The sequence below is a fragment of the Eubalaena glacialis genome, chromosome 4 (assembly GCF_028564815.1).
Source record: "Eubalaena glacialis isolate mEubGla1 chromosome 4, mEubGla1.1.hap2.+ XY, whole genome shotgun sequence".
NCBI classification, from domain to species: domain Eukaryota; kingdom Metazoa; phylum Chordata; class Mammalia; order Artiodactyla; family Balaenidae; genus Eubalaena; species Eubalaena glacialis.
The window spans coordinates 55,671,281-55,684,473 of NC_083719.1; the positions used below are offsets into that span (position 1 = coordinate 55,671,281).

At 42.9% G+C, this 13,193-nt stretch overlaps 1 protein-coding gene across 8 annotated transcripts in view; it reads left to right on the plus strand.

Moving 5' to 3' along the window:
- The first annotated feature begins 6,169 nt into the window (after positions 1–6,169).
- The window catches only part of OCLN (occludin), a 45,500-nt gene continuing 38,476 nt past the window's right edge, over positions 6,170–13,193 (plus strand). For 3 of the 8 annotated variants that reach the window (XM_061189328.1, XM_061189336.1, XM_061189333.1), the window contains exon 1: positions 6,588–6,691. The gene's annotated coding sequence lies outside the window, so the exon portion shown is untranslated. Of the gene's footprint in view, positions 6,381–6,555; positions 6,692–6,840; positions 6,998–7,091; positions 7,779–13,193 lie in introns of those variants that run through there. The other 5 variants (XM_061189329.1, XM_061189334.1, XM_061189331.1 and 2 more) reach the window with 4 other exon arrangements.

Here is a 13,193-nt window from a genome sequence, read left to right on the forward strand (position 1 = left end):
GAAAACAAACACTCAGGTGGCACAGCATCCAGGATCTGACCTCAGCCTTCCTCAGACTTCACCTCCCACTCTCTCCCCTTCTTCTGGCCTCCTGTGCTTTGAATCTCCAAAGTGGCTCTAGATTTTGCCCTAGGGTGTTCTTGGCCCAGATCTGGCTCCTTCTCATCATTAAAGTCTCAGCCCAAATGTCACCTCTTCAGAGCAGCAGCCTGTGACCACTCTGCCCAACGCAGCTCCTCCCCGCTGCCTCTCCCAGCCCTCTCTGTCCCCTTAGCCTGTTTCCTCAAGTCACTCATCACTGTCTGCCATTATCTTGTTCATTTCCAGTTTAATCATCACTATTGCATGGCTTCTCCCAACTAGAGTGTAAACCTCCACAAGGGATCCTGTCTGTCTTGAGTCCGCTGTATCTCCAGGGCTGAACAGGATCCAGTACATAGAAGATATTGAGTAAATATTTTTTGACTGAATAAATATTTCTTTAGGTATGCAGTTGACAAATGTGCCATTTAGACCACACTCTCTGTGTGTAGCATCAACATTTCAGGAGCTGTAGTGAGCTCCCCTTTACAGGCTCCTAAATTTTCTCCTAAAGAAATTCCAAGTAAAGGGAATTCCCTGGCGGTCCAGTGGTTAGGAGTCGGTGCTTTCAACTGCTGTGGCCTGGGTTCAATCCCTGGTCTGGGAACTAAGACCCCGCAAGCCGCTCGGCTCAGCCAAATAAATAAATTAAATTAAATTAAATTAAATAATTAATTAAAAACATAAAATAAGAAATTCCAAAGAAAATCAGAAAAGCTGCCATGTGGAAGCCCCTGTAATGGATAAGAGAATGTGTCTTAGAACCAGTAGAATGTCTAGAATGTCATGGGAAGTTTGTTGTCTGCTTAGAGAATATCCGTTTCATACTGACCCAGTTCAAGTGATTTTTCTAGGGTTGGGATTCCTTGTCATAAGTTACAAGGTTATTATCAGTACTTTTCAAAGTTTGGGGACCCAGGAGGCAAAGAGCCCCAAGAAGTTAAAATTCGGTATGAGAACACAGCATTTGAAGTATTTGGTTAATGTTTACTTTTTCTTCTTTCCTTTTTTGAGCTGAATATTCAGGAAGGCCAGTTCCTGAAAAGGCCTTGTAAGGCCAATTTTCCACTGCAGTGGATGACTGATGCAGTTTAAAACACAAAAAATCAGCCCCAAATCTCTTTCTCTGCATCATCCATATAATTACGGAAATATTCTGTCCAGATCCAGATCAAGACCCTCCCTCTCCCTCTTCAGATGATGATCTCTACTTACTCTGATCCTATAAAGTGATCTTCTGTAGTATTTGAGGAATATTACTCACAAAACAAAACACCTAGATATGGGTATCCAACCACCTTTTAAGAATGTCCCTAAACTCTATTCATTTAAATAAAATTTTTATTATAAAATATAAAATTCCTACCAGAAAGTGTATAAAGCATATGTGTACAGTTTAATAACTTGTTGTAAGGCTCACAGCCATGTAACCTGCACACAGGTGAAGAAACAGATTATTGCCAGCACCTCAAGAGCATCCCCACTCCTCTATTCCCATCCTTACCCTCCCTTTTCTCCTACAGATAACCACTCTCTTGACTTTTATAACAATTCCTTTGCTTTCCTTTGTTGCTTTGCCACTTATGTATGAATCCCCAAAGGATGTAGCTTAGTTTTGCCTGTTTTTGAACTTTATATAAATGGAATCATACTGTATTGGCAGGGGGGACTCCTTTATTTTGTTCAATTTTATGTTTGAAAGATTCACCCTGTTTTTGGGAGTAGCTCTAATTGGTTCATTCATATCCATAACACTGAGTTGTACTCAATTTTTTTTTTTAGGATTATTTTTTTCTACAGCTGCCCTATGAACCCTTTTTATGGGTAGTTTTTTTGGAAAGTTTGGGTGTTTTTAAAGACAAAAAGTGATGCTAAAGTATAGTAAAACTGTTAAGAACATTAGTTCTGGAGGTAGATGACATGTGTTTGAGTCCTGACTCCACAACTTAGCAGAAATCTTGAGTAAATGATCAAAACTTTCTGAGCTTTTAGTTTTTCAAAAATGGGGGAAATGATAGTACATCATAAAATTGTTATAAAGAAAAACAAAAGTTCATAAAGCACATAGTACAGTGCCTGGCACACAGACACAGATATCCTGAGTAAATGATGGTGGTTACTATTATTATTATTCCACTTGTTGAATTTCCAGTTCAAGAACTGTCTCTTCTGGAAGGATCTTGGTTAATACACAGGAATTGAGGAGGTAGAGCTTTAGTCACCAAGTGTCATCATCCTCTCAGAAGTTGCCTTCCTGGTGACTTCCCCATAAGTTCCTCCATAAATCTATCCAAGGAAACTGTGCTATGTGGACAGGCAGCCTCCCACCTTATGAATGGGTGAGGAACCTAGAGCCCTCGGTGACTCCAAACTGAGTTGCCCTTGAATTGCCCTTGAACAAACACCAATTGTTGCATTCATCCACTAAGCAGGTGAGGCAGAGTAGAAATATTCTAATCCCCCATCTTTCCTCTTCTAAGACTGAGTACTAAGGAGTTCCCTGGTGGTCTAGTGGTTAGGATTCAGCACTTTCACTGTCATGGCCCAGGTTCAATCCCTTGTCAGGGAACTGAGATCCCACAAGCCGAGTGGTGTGGCCAAATAAATAAATTTTGTTAAAAAAAAAAAATAAGACCGCGTACTAGAGATGTAACCCTTGACGTGCTATTAAGAATGTACTGCTTTCACAGGGGCAGCATGCTACCTGAGAGATGCACACAATTCCACAGGCATGTCGGATTCAGGAATCAGGGTTATATTCATTCACTCATTCAAGAAATATTTATAGAATAACTGTGTGACATGACAGGAACTGTTTCAGGTAGCCAGGATACAGCAATGATTTATTAAAAGTATCAAGACTTGTTTTCTTACCCAGCATTTGTTTTATCTTGGTGAATGGTCCACGTGCCTCCCAGCAATCTTATGAAGAGTATTACTTATTATCATCCCAAATTTACAGCGGAGAAAAATGAAGCTTATGCATTTAGCTTCCCTTCCAGCTAATAAGTGGCAACACTGAGTTGTTTTTTTTTTTTTAACTCTTAACACCGAGATTTTGAACCCAAATTTCTGACACTATAATCTGAGCTCTTAACTTTCTCCTTTACATATGAAAAGGACTAAAAGAATTGTTTTTTTAATCTTATTCATTTTACTGCAAGTACAGTCAACAAATTTCTAATCATGGGTCCTCTGAGAATAATATTTACTTTGTTTGAGTCATGAGGATTTTCACCAAATAATGTTCATTAGTGGATAATAGTGGTTAATACTACAATGAGTTGCCAAGAAGAAATATTTGACTAATTAAAATTTTGTTACAATTTATGATTATGTAACATGATTACATTCAGCATTGCATCATTTACCATCTAACAAATTTTATTTTGCTACTGATGTGTTTAGTTTTTTTTTTTTTAATTTTTTAAAATTTATTTATTTTATTTTTGGCTGTGTTGGGTCTTCGTTTCTGTGTGAGGGCTTTCTCCAGTTGCGGAGAGCGGGGGCCACTCTTCATCGCGGTGCGCGGGCCTCTCACTGTCGTGGCCTCTCTTGTTGCGGAGCACAGGCTCCAGACGCGCAGGCTCAGTAGTTGTGGCTCACGGGCCCAGTTGCTCCGCGGCATGTGGGATCTTTCCAGACTAGGGCTCGAACCCGTGTCCCCTGTGTTGGCAGGCAGATTCTCAACCACTGCGCCACCAGGGAAGCCCATGTGTTTAGGTTTTAAGGCTGAATTTTCTTTCTGAACATTTTCAACTACTACCTAATAGGCACACTATTAGGTAATAGTTAAAAGAATACAGTTTTTAGATTTTTTAATGTTATGAGTATTGTTTGGAAAATTAATCTGAATGGAACAAAAATGGTATACAACATTCCAATAGAAATTTAGTTTAGTTTTAAGTTAAACCATATTAAATTGCCATTTTGTAGTTTACAATGATCAACTATTACCAGTTTCATATAGTTCAAGTTAAAAAAAATCCTACTATTCCATACGCCTGAATGCAGCAGTAACTAGAGTGTAATCTTTGCCAAGAAAGGGATTTTGGGGTTTTGTTCACTATTGTGCACATGGTAGGCACTTAGAAAATGGTTGTTGAATGAATGAATTAGGAAAGCAAATAAAACATAGTAACTAACCTTCCATCCTAACATCTCTTTGGGTTTAGGTTTAAAATGCGAATAAGAAAAATAACATGATATGAATGTTAGTCTCTTCAAATGATAAAAAGTTTAGTTTAAATACTTAATTTACCCAAGAGAACTGAAAACATAATTTCACACAAAAACTTGTACATGAAGGTTTATAGCAGCATTATTAATAATAACCAAAAAGTGGAAATAACCCAAATGTCCATCAACTGATGAAGGTTTAAATAAAATGTGGTATATCCATGCAATGGAATATTATTGAGTCATAAAAAGGAATGATTTACCGGTAGGAACTACAACATGAATGAAACTTGAAAACATTATGCTAAGTGAAAGAATCCAGACACAAAAGGCCACATATTATATTAACAGTTAGTATAAAATGTCCAGAATGGGCAAATCAAGAGAGACAGAAAGTAGATCAGTGGATGCCAGGGTTTAGAGGCAAGAGGAAATGAAGAGAGACTCCTAATAGACTTTTTCAGTGATGCAAATGTTCTGGAATTAGTGGTGATAATTGTACAGCCTTGTGAATATACTAAAACCCACTGAATTATATACACACTTTAAAATTAAGGGCGAATTTTACAGTATATGAAATGTATTTCAATTTTTGAAAAGTGGGGAAAAAAACTTAGGTTCTCCTCTTCAGAACAAGTCAAAAGTACACTATAAAATAATAGACATGTGTTTATACATGTAAGAGTATTAGGAAATGTTCCCTTGTTTAATTATAAACCGAGTGGAATGTTTGGAGATTTCAGTAATCTGACAGGGAACTTAAGAGGATTAACCTGACTTCCCCAGTGTTAACAATACCAATTTAAACTGCATCATTCAAAAACTACATAGTCATATTAAAGTAATTGCAGCAATGACTTCCACAAAGAAACCAATTAGATTAATTACTCATTAAGGCTGTCATCATTTTAAACACCTTATATTTATATAATGGTTTTACTTCCTTAAGTGTTGAATTGTGCCTTGAGATCTAATGTATGGCAAAGTCACATCTCTAACCACTTAATTAGAGGCAGAGAAGTGGGTGGGATTGGACTGAATGTAGCAATGCTGACATTGCAGATTGGAACACAAAGCGAAGCAGGACTTAAGAAACCTAAATTCTAGCCTTCAATATGCAGACACTTAAATAGCAAGAACTAAAACTGTCCCATTCAGCAGTGCAATTTTTTTTATATTGAAAAACAACATATAGGTAAGTGTACACATCGTTAAGTGTAGACTATGAGTTTCCCTAAATTGAACACTCCTTTGGAAACAGCCTCCAGATCAAGAAGTAGAACATAGCACACAGAACTAGGGCTTTTTTTTTTCTTTTTCCTTAAGCCTCAGAGAATATTCAAATAATTTAAATCCCCTCAAGAGCAGACTCTCAGTCATGCCATAGTTAAATTTGGGGAGGAAGGGCAGAGGACCCTGAAATGGTAATAACGTATATCTTAGTATACACAGAATTTTGATGGCAAATTTACCGACACCAGTATCTACGATACGTCACCTTCACTGAACCACTGAGTAATGGTCTTTTTCTGGATCCAGAGATTCAGAAACAGTTCCTAAATTTACGCATGACTTTTGAAAATCTCCCACATCTAGATGCTTCTTTCCAACAAAACTTTAACCAAATTTTTGGAGCAGTAAAGTTTTGTGTCAGGTCGTGCTTTTCCTGCCAAAGTGCTGAGCACCCTTGAACACTCGTCAGGAGGAACGGTCCCCTCCAGACCTCACACGCCAAACACTCCGCACTTCTACCCGAAGCCCGCGGAGCTCCCTAGAGTGGTCCAGGGCCACCCTCCACCCTCGGGGAGCCCAAGCCTCTACCCCACGCCACCCCTCTGCTCTCCGTCCCCGCCCACCCGGGCAGTAACGCCGCGCTGTTCCTTTAAGGCCGGGAGCGGCAAGGGTGTGCGGGGAAAGGCCGGTTCCTCCCGCCTCCTTCTACACCGCTCCCTTCCCTCTCCCATCGGAGTTTCAGGTGAATGGGTCACAGAGGGAGGAGGCCGCCACACCACTCCTTCTCGCCCGCGTCCACCTCCCCCCTTCTCCTTCGTCTGGCGGAGGCGGCGGGACTCCGGGGAGAACTAGCCAGATCGCCGAGGAGCCCGAGCCGGGTGCAGCAGGTGAGGCTCGCCGGCGCGGCTCGCAGGCGCGTGGCCACGAACCTCCAGCCCCCGGGCCTGGGATTGGTGCGCATGCCCGGGGGCAGGACGGCGGGGTGGGTGGGGGGAGGGGGGAGGGGAGGGGGGGGAGGGGGGAGGGGAGGGGGGGGAGGGGGGAGGGGAGGAGGGGGAGGGAGAGGAGGAGGGCTGGGTCCCCTGCGGAGTCCCGGCGGAGAGCTGGCTGTCTGCACGTCGTCAGGTGCGCCCTCCAGGTGAGCGCGCTCCTGGGCTCCCACCGTCCTTGGTGGGTTGGGCCCGGCTGCAGTGAGGAGGTGAGAGCTGGGCGCGGCGCCTGGGTCGCACGGGGGGGACCAAGGCCCCCCGGTCTTGTAGGGGAGGCGCAGGGCGAGGACGCCCAGCGCTGGTTTCGGTGGCGGTTTCGCTCCTGGGCTGGGACTGGCGGGAACCGGAGAGGCACGGGGCGGCGGAGAGAGCTGCGCCGGGCGAACTTGGAGGCTGCCTCCCAGGGGCGAGGGGCCGCTTGGAGCCGCCCGTCAGCTCCTTCGGCGGAAACGCTTAAAGCCACCAGTGTCTAGGCGGCGCGGGCAACTTTTCGCTTTCCTGGGGGCCGGCGGGAGGTTGGTGAACAACGAGAATCCTGCGCCCAGCTCTCCGGGCTGCGGTTCTGGGAGGTCCTCGGAGAGAGGGCCCTGAGCTTGAAAACTGGAGCAAGGGGGCCGCTCGCTGGCCGGGGCGGGGCGGCTCGGACTCCGAGGGGAGCCTGCTGTTCTCCGCCCCCATCCCACCCGCTTTGGGTGTCTCTGGAGGAGAGGGGGTGGCCGGGTTTAATCCGTGCAGTATTCCTGGAGACCTGGGGCGGGCCGATCGGCTGTTTTCAACCCCCTTGGTGGGAGCTGTGTGAGCCCGCGTCGATTTAAGCTGGGGGGGGCGGGGATTTAATTTCGAATGAAGCTGTACTTCGAGGGAAGCCGCTCACGCATGGGATTCTCACCCGTGACCTAAAGGCCGCCGCCAGACGGGCGGACCTGCCTCGGGGCCGTCCCTGCTCGGCCAGTGCGGGCGCGCACCGTCCGGGGTGCTCCTGGGCGCTGCGGGGGCGCACGGCCGCCGGGACCTGCTCTCAGCCAGGCCGCCGGGTCTTGAGACCCCGGGAAGGGCAGGCCCCGCGCGCAGCCGACATGTTGCCTGCGTTGGAGGAAGTGTGCGGGGCAGGTGGGATGAGGGGCCAAAATGGCCTCTGCACCTTGCGGCTGGGAGAGCAAGCCCAAGCCCCTCGTGTCCCAGGTGAAGCAGCTGAGCCGGAGGAGAGGCACGGCATCCTCGGGCCGGCCTTGGGGCTGGCCGGGCAACCTTCCCACCTGGGAAATGACCCAGGGCGGGTAGGAGGCAGCCTTCCAGGTTAGTGTGTGGCCCTCATGCACAACAGGTGTATTATTGTCATCCCGGGAAAAGAGAACCCCTTCCCATTAAGGCACTTGTGTTTTTTGTGATTGAAAACTGGTTCTTTCCAGACAGGTGGATTTCTCAAACTGTGTATTCCCTAGTGTAGCAGTGTTTACTTTTGCACTGTACGTATTGAATCTTTATTTTCTCTTCCTGGTGTTTTAAAATAGACATTTTAAAAGGTGGCGCCACAGTAATTGATATCTCCTCGGACAAAGCAGCAGCCCTTTTTTTTGTAGTTTTGCATTTATTTGGTTATTAGGCACCTTCTTTGTTAGAATATGGAGGGGAGGAGAGCGAGATTTCCACAACTTCCAGGCAATTTAGGGAAACGATGAGCATTGCCTCCTATGTGTAAGGCACTGTGCTAAAAGCCTGTTGTGCTTTATATCATGTAATCACCCCAGCATCTCTAAAAGCTAGATCTTATTAGAACTCCATTTTAAAAGTGAGTAAACACCGGGTAGGGGAAACATGTTACAAATGGGCTGGCTTGAAAACTACTTCAGCTAATCAGGGAAGGTATATCATTAAAGCAACAGTCCTTGATATTCCAGCGTGAGAACCAGATTTGGGGAGTTTTTCTGGAATTCTCTACCTTTGACTAGTCCTTATGGCCTCATATAAGTGTTCCCCATCTTGCTTGATGTAAAGGTAAAACTTTTCCTGTTTTCTTCTAAAGATAATGCTGTAGTTAATTGCCCTTTCAAAATGATAGAAGATTGCTTTCAACCACATAAAGTAACTGGTATGTCTTTCACCTTCCCAGGAACCTCCCAGAGGGAAGTTTTCTTTAGTTGCATTTCAAGGCTTACTTGATTAGAATTTTAGTGGGCTTTTTTCATCCACATTACTATTTATGGAACTATTGGAGTAAAAAGACCATTGTTACCCCTTTTCACAAAATTCGCCTCCAGGGTTGCAGCTGTTCTGTACCTTCATGCTTTCCAATCTTGAATGTGGTATGAATCATCTGGGGATCTTATTAAAATACAGATTCTGATTCATAGGTCAAAGGTGGAGCCTGGAATTCTGCCTTTCTAATAAGTTCCCAGGTGATGCCTGTACAGTTGTGAGTTTGACCCTTTTTTCTCCCTTTCCCTCACACTGTAAGCACTTAACTACTTTTGTTGAACTTAACTTGAAGGATTTTATTTCCTGGGTGTTAGTTACGTGAAGAGCTTCAAGGCATTCACTGCTGGATTGAAATACTAACTCTAATTTGGGCTGTTGATTTTATAAATCAAATATTGATTGAGCATCCCTTTGTACCAGGGACTAGATCTAGGGATCAGGAATAAGAGTGATGATCAAGACAGACATTTAAGTGCTTGGGAAACTGGTATTCCTTTTGGGGTGGAGATGGTAGCAGTTTAAAAGAAAGAAAGAAAAAAATAATTAGAGGGGAAATTTGCTCTGAAAATAAATTGGTTTGGTGGATGGAATGAGCAACTGGGAGGACATCTCTGAGGAGGTGACATTTGAGCTGAGACCTGATCGGGAGGTGCCTGCCATGTAAAGATCTGGGCGTTCTGAACAGGAAACGCTCAAGATCAAGGCCCTCCTTGGATTGATGCCTTTATTCTAGGCAATGATTCTCAAAATATATGGCGTGGTTAAAAATCAGCTGGAGAGCGAATTTAAAATGTGGTTTCTAAGGGCTTCCCTGGTGGCGCAGTGGTTGAGAATCTGCCTGCCAATGCAGGGGACACGGGTTCGAGCCCTGGTCTGGGAAGATCCCACATGCCGCGGAGCAACTGGGCCCGTGAGCCACAACTACTGAGCCTGCGCGTCTGGAGCCTGTGCTCCGCAACAAGAGAGGCCGCGATAGTGAGAGGCCCGCGCACCGCGATGAAGAGTGGCCCCCGCTTGCCGCAACTAGAGAAAGCCCTCGCACAGAAACGATGACCCAACACAGTCCAAAAAAAAAAAAAAAAAAAAAAATTAATTTAAAAAAAAAATGTGGTTTCTGACTCGGAGCTAGTCTATTTCAAAATCTGCCTAATTTCAAAATCTAAATAGAATCATTTAATATAAACATAAAAAACTTCTTAAGAGCAAATTAATGAAAGGCATGTGATCGAAAAGGAACAGACTGCCCTTAAATATAATAGTGTTTATTTATTTTTACTTGTTGACAGTTTGCTTTAAAGAATACTTTTGAAGCATAGCATTTTCAGGCTTTCCTTTTTTAAAAATATTTATTTATTTATTTCTATTTGGTTGCATCGTGTCTTAGTTGCAGCCAGCGGGCTTCTTAACTGTGGCACACGGGCTCCTTAGTTGTGGCATGCAAATTCTTAGTTGCAGCACACATGTGGGATCTAGTTCCCTGACCAGGGATTGAACCCGGGCCCCCTGCATTGGGAGTGTGGAGTCTTATATACTGTGCCACCACGAAGTCCCAGGCTTTCCTTTTTTACCTTAACTTAGTTTTCTAAGATTTTTTTGGCCAGTAAATATTTTCAAAGAGAGAACTTTTTATACTTTAACATCAACTTAACATATTCAGTAAGGGTCAACTGCTTCCCTTTTGGCCCTGACTCTGAGTCAGCTGTTTGACTTTTGTCCCTATCATTCTTACGACACAGTTTCTGCGAAGGTTCTGTAAAGGTGACCGGTGAGCCCCTTCAGCCAGATCCTGTGGCCTTTTCACTTCCCATGTTTTCCTTCATTCAACATACACTTATTGACCAGATATTGTTCATGTTGCCGTGCTGGGCATTGGGCAGCGTTCTTGGTTCTCTGTTTCCTCTTGCCTTACCTTAAAACCCAGTCACAGGCTGCCTTGAAAGATACCTTAGAAGTCCTCCGGTCCACTTCTCCCCACCCCCTGCAAATACCAAACAAGCTTGGCATAAATGGCATGAGGTCAAATTGTTATTTGTTATTTTGGGAGGGTGTGTGGAGAGACTTCCTAACGTTGAGATGAGATCTGACCCTCTGGAGTGTTGTTTTTTTTTTTTTAGAGGAACCATTTCTAGGACTACAAAGACAGCTCTACAGCTATTTGAAGGCTGCCATAGTGGTCCTTCTAATGTTGAGTTCTCCAGGCCAAACATTTCCTGTTTTTCCAGTCATTTGTCCTAACACATGGTTTTTCTAGATCTTTAACAATCTAAGTCTACCTCCTGGAGAGGCACCTAGTTGGAACATGATGTTCAGATTTCACAGTTCTGTGGGGGTTTGTTTGTTTGTTTCTTTTTTTTTTTTTTGATTTTATTTGATTTTATTATTTTTTATAGGTTTGTTTCTTTTTCATAACTGTATCATTCCTAGATCTAAGCACTATCTCTGTAAATACTGAGTAAGTTTGGGATAGCTTGTTAGCTTTTGTTGAAATTCTGATCAAGGAAATACACTTATAAAAATGAACAGTTATTAAGCCAGATTTCCGTTATCTAGTACTTAACACTATTAGTTTTTAAAAATTGAGTTTTACCTATTTAAAATGATTTATCCTGCCACCAGTATTTGAAAATGGATACAATATACCTAAGTGCCTAAACACTGAAATTTCTCACCTTCAGAATAATCACCTTGCTGTAAATGCTTTTTGCTCATCTTCTTTAATACATTATCTTACCTATTTATCCCAGTCCAGAGGTCAGGATTATCCCCCTCTTTGACACAGGAAGGTAGCGATGCTCACAGAAGAGAAGAATTTGTCCCCTCAGATTGTGAGCTTTTAACTAGAATGTTTTAGCTCATCATTTTAGCCTTACAGAGACCTTGATCAGTGTCGATGTACTTGTAGCCGGTGGGTTACCTGTCCTTTCCAGTGTCTTGTCAGCTGCAAATCTGGACACACTTGTCCACTTTGTGGTCACGACTTGATACCTCCCTCCAGGTGGACATAAATGGTTCATTTATTCATCCTAATTAGCTTCCATTATTCAGCCCCGTAGGAATCTGCCTACCCACACTCTGTTACACGAGGAGGTGTCCAAGATTCTCAGGATTCTCTCTGTATTCCCCTCATCTACCAGTCTGGTAACCTTCTCAAAAAAGAAAATGAAGTTGATTTGGCATGACTTGTTCTTTTTTTTTAAGATTTATTTTTATTTATTTATTTAGGCTGCTCCAGGTCTTAGTTGCTGCATACGGGATTTTTTTTTTTTTTTTTTTTTTTAGTTGTGGCATGCGTGTGGGATCTAGTTTCCTGACCAGGGGTTGAACCCAGGCCCCCTGCTTTGGGACGGAGTCTTACCCTCTGGACCACCAGGGAAGTCCTGGCTTGTTCTTAATTAATTTTCTGAAATTATTTGCTTCACAATTTAAAACCTCTGCTCTTAGGGGAGACATGACAAACTCCAGGAAATAGAAGTTTGGAAAGGGATTTTGTTTGCTGGATTTTCGACAAAACAAAACTTCAGCCTGAGTCTGGATTAATTTAGGATTTTTAAGAACTACCATTGAGCCTGGAATTTTTGGCATAGTCTTGAATGAGTGAGACCTAGTTATAGAAGAGGTAAGATTCCTCTAAGGTCAGTGTGTCAGTATTTGACATTCAGCTTCAGAAATAGGGTTCCATATTTAATAGTGTTTAAATTCAGTTTTCCTTAATGTTCTTTTTCTGAACATCAATTAGGAAGACAGTTAATCTGGACTTTTACTCTTTCATAGCACTGTAATATTTTGGCCTAAATTGCTCGTCTGTATGTGTGTTTGGGTGCTAGTTACAGGGCTGTATACACTTAGATTTGTGCACTTTTCTGTATGTTATACTTCAATAAAGCAGTTTTTAGAAAAAGAATGTAGAGAAGTTGTCTTTCCTCACTGTGTTTGGAAAATTATTCTAGTTGTGTTGGCATTACTAACATTTAATATATTTCCATCTTTGAGGTTTCACCTAGATACATTTGGGCAGTATTTTATTCTGAGAAATTTGTAATTGACTATTCTTAAGGATGTGGAGGATAGTTGCTGTTGATTTTAAAGAACGAAGTTTAAAGAGTTTGAATTGATTTACTGTTCCAAACATAGTAATGTATGATTACACAACCCTTATTTGAAAAGGAAAAAATATTAGACACTTTAATATACTCCGGTTATAGATCTTTCTCATGTCCTTCCCGCCATCCACCCCCAAGCTTCCGGCTCTTTCTTAGTCTTCCCTGTTATCTCCAAACTGCACTTAATCATGTAGTTCTGCCCTAAATAATGCCTGTTGTAGATGCTGTTTTCTTTGTGCGTGACCTTCGGGAGAACTTGGTCTCATACTTAACTTCCACAGGCTCCTATGGTACAGTGTAGGCATTTAATAAATCGTTGTTGATTGAGTGAAATTGCCTCTCAGATGTTCAGGGATTTTTGTTCTGAGGAATCTTAGAAGAAAATTATTCTGCTTTTCTCTTAGTGAAGAGGACT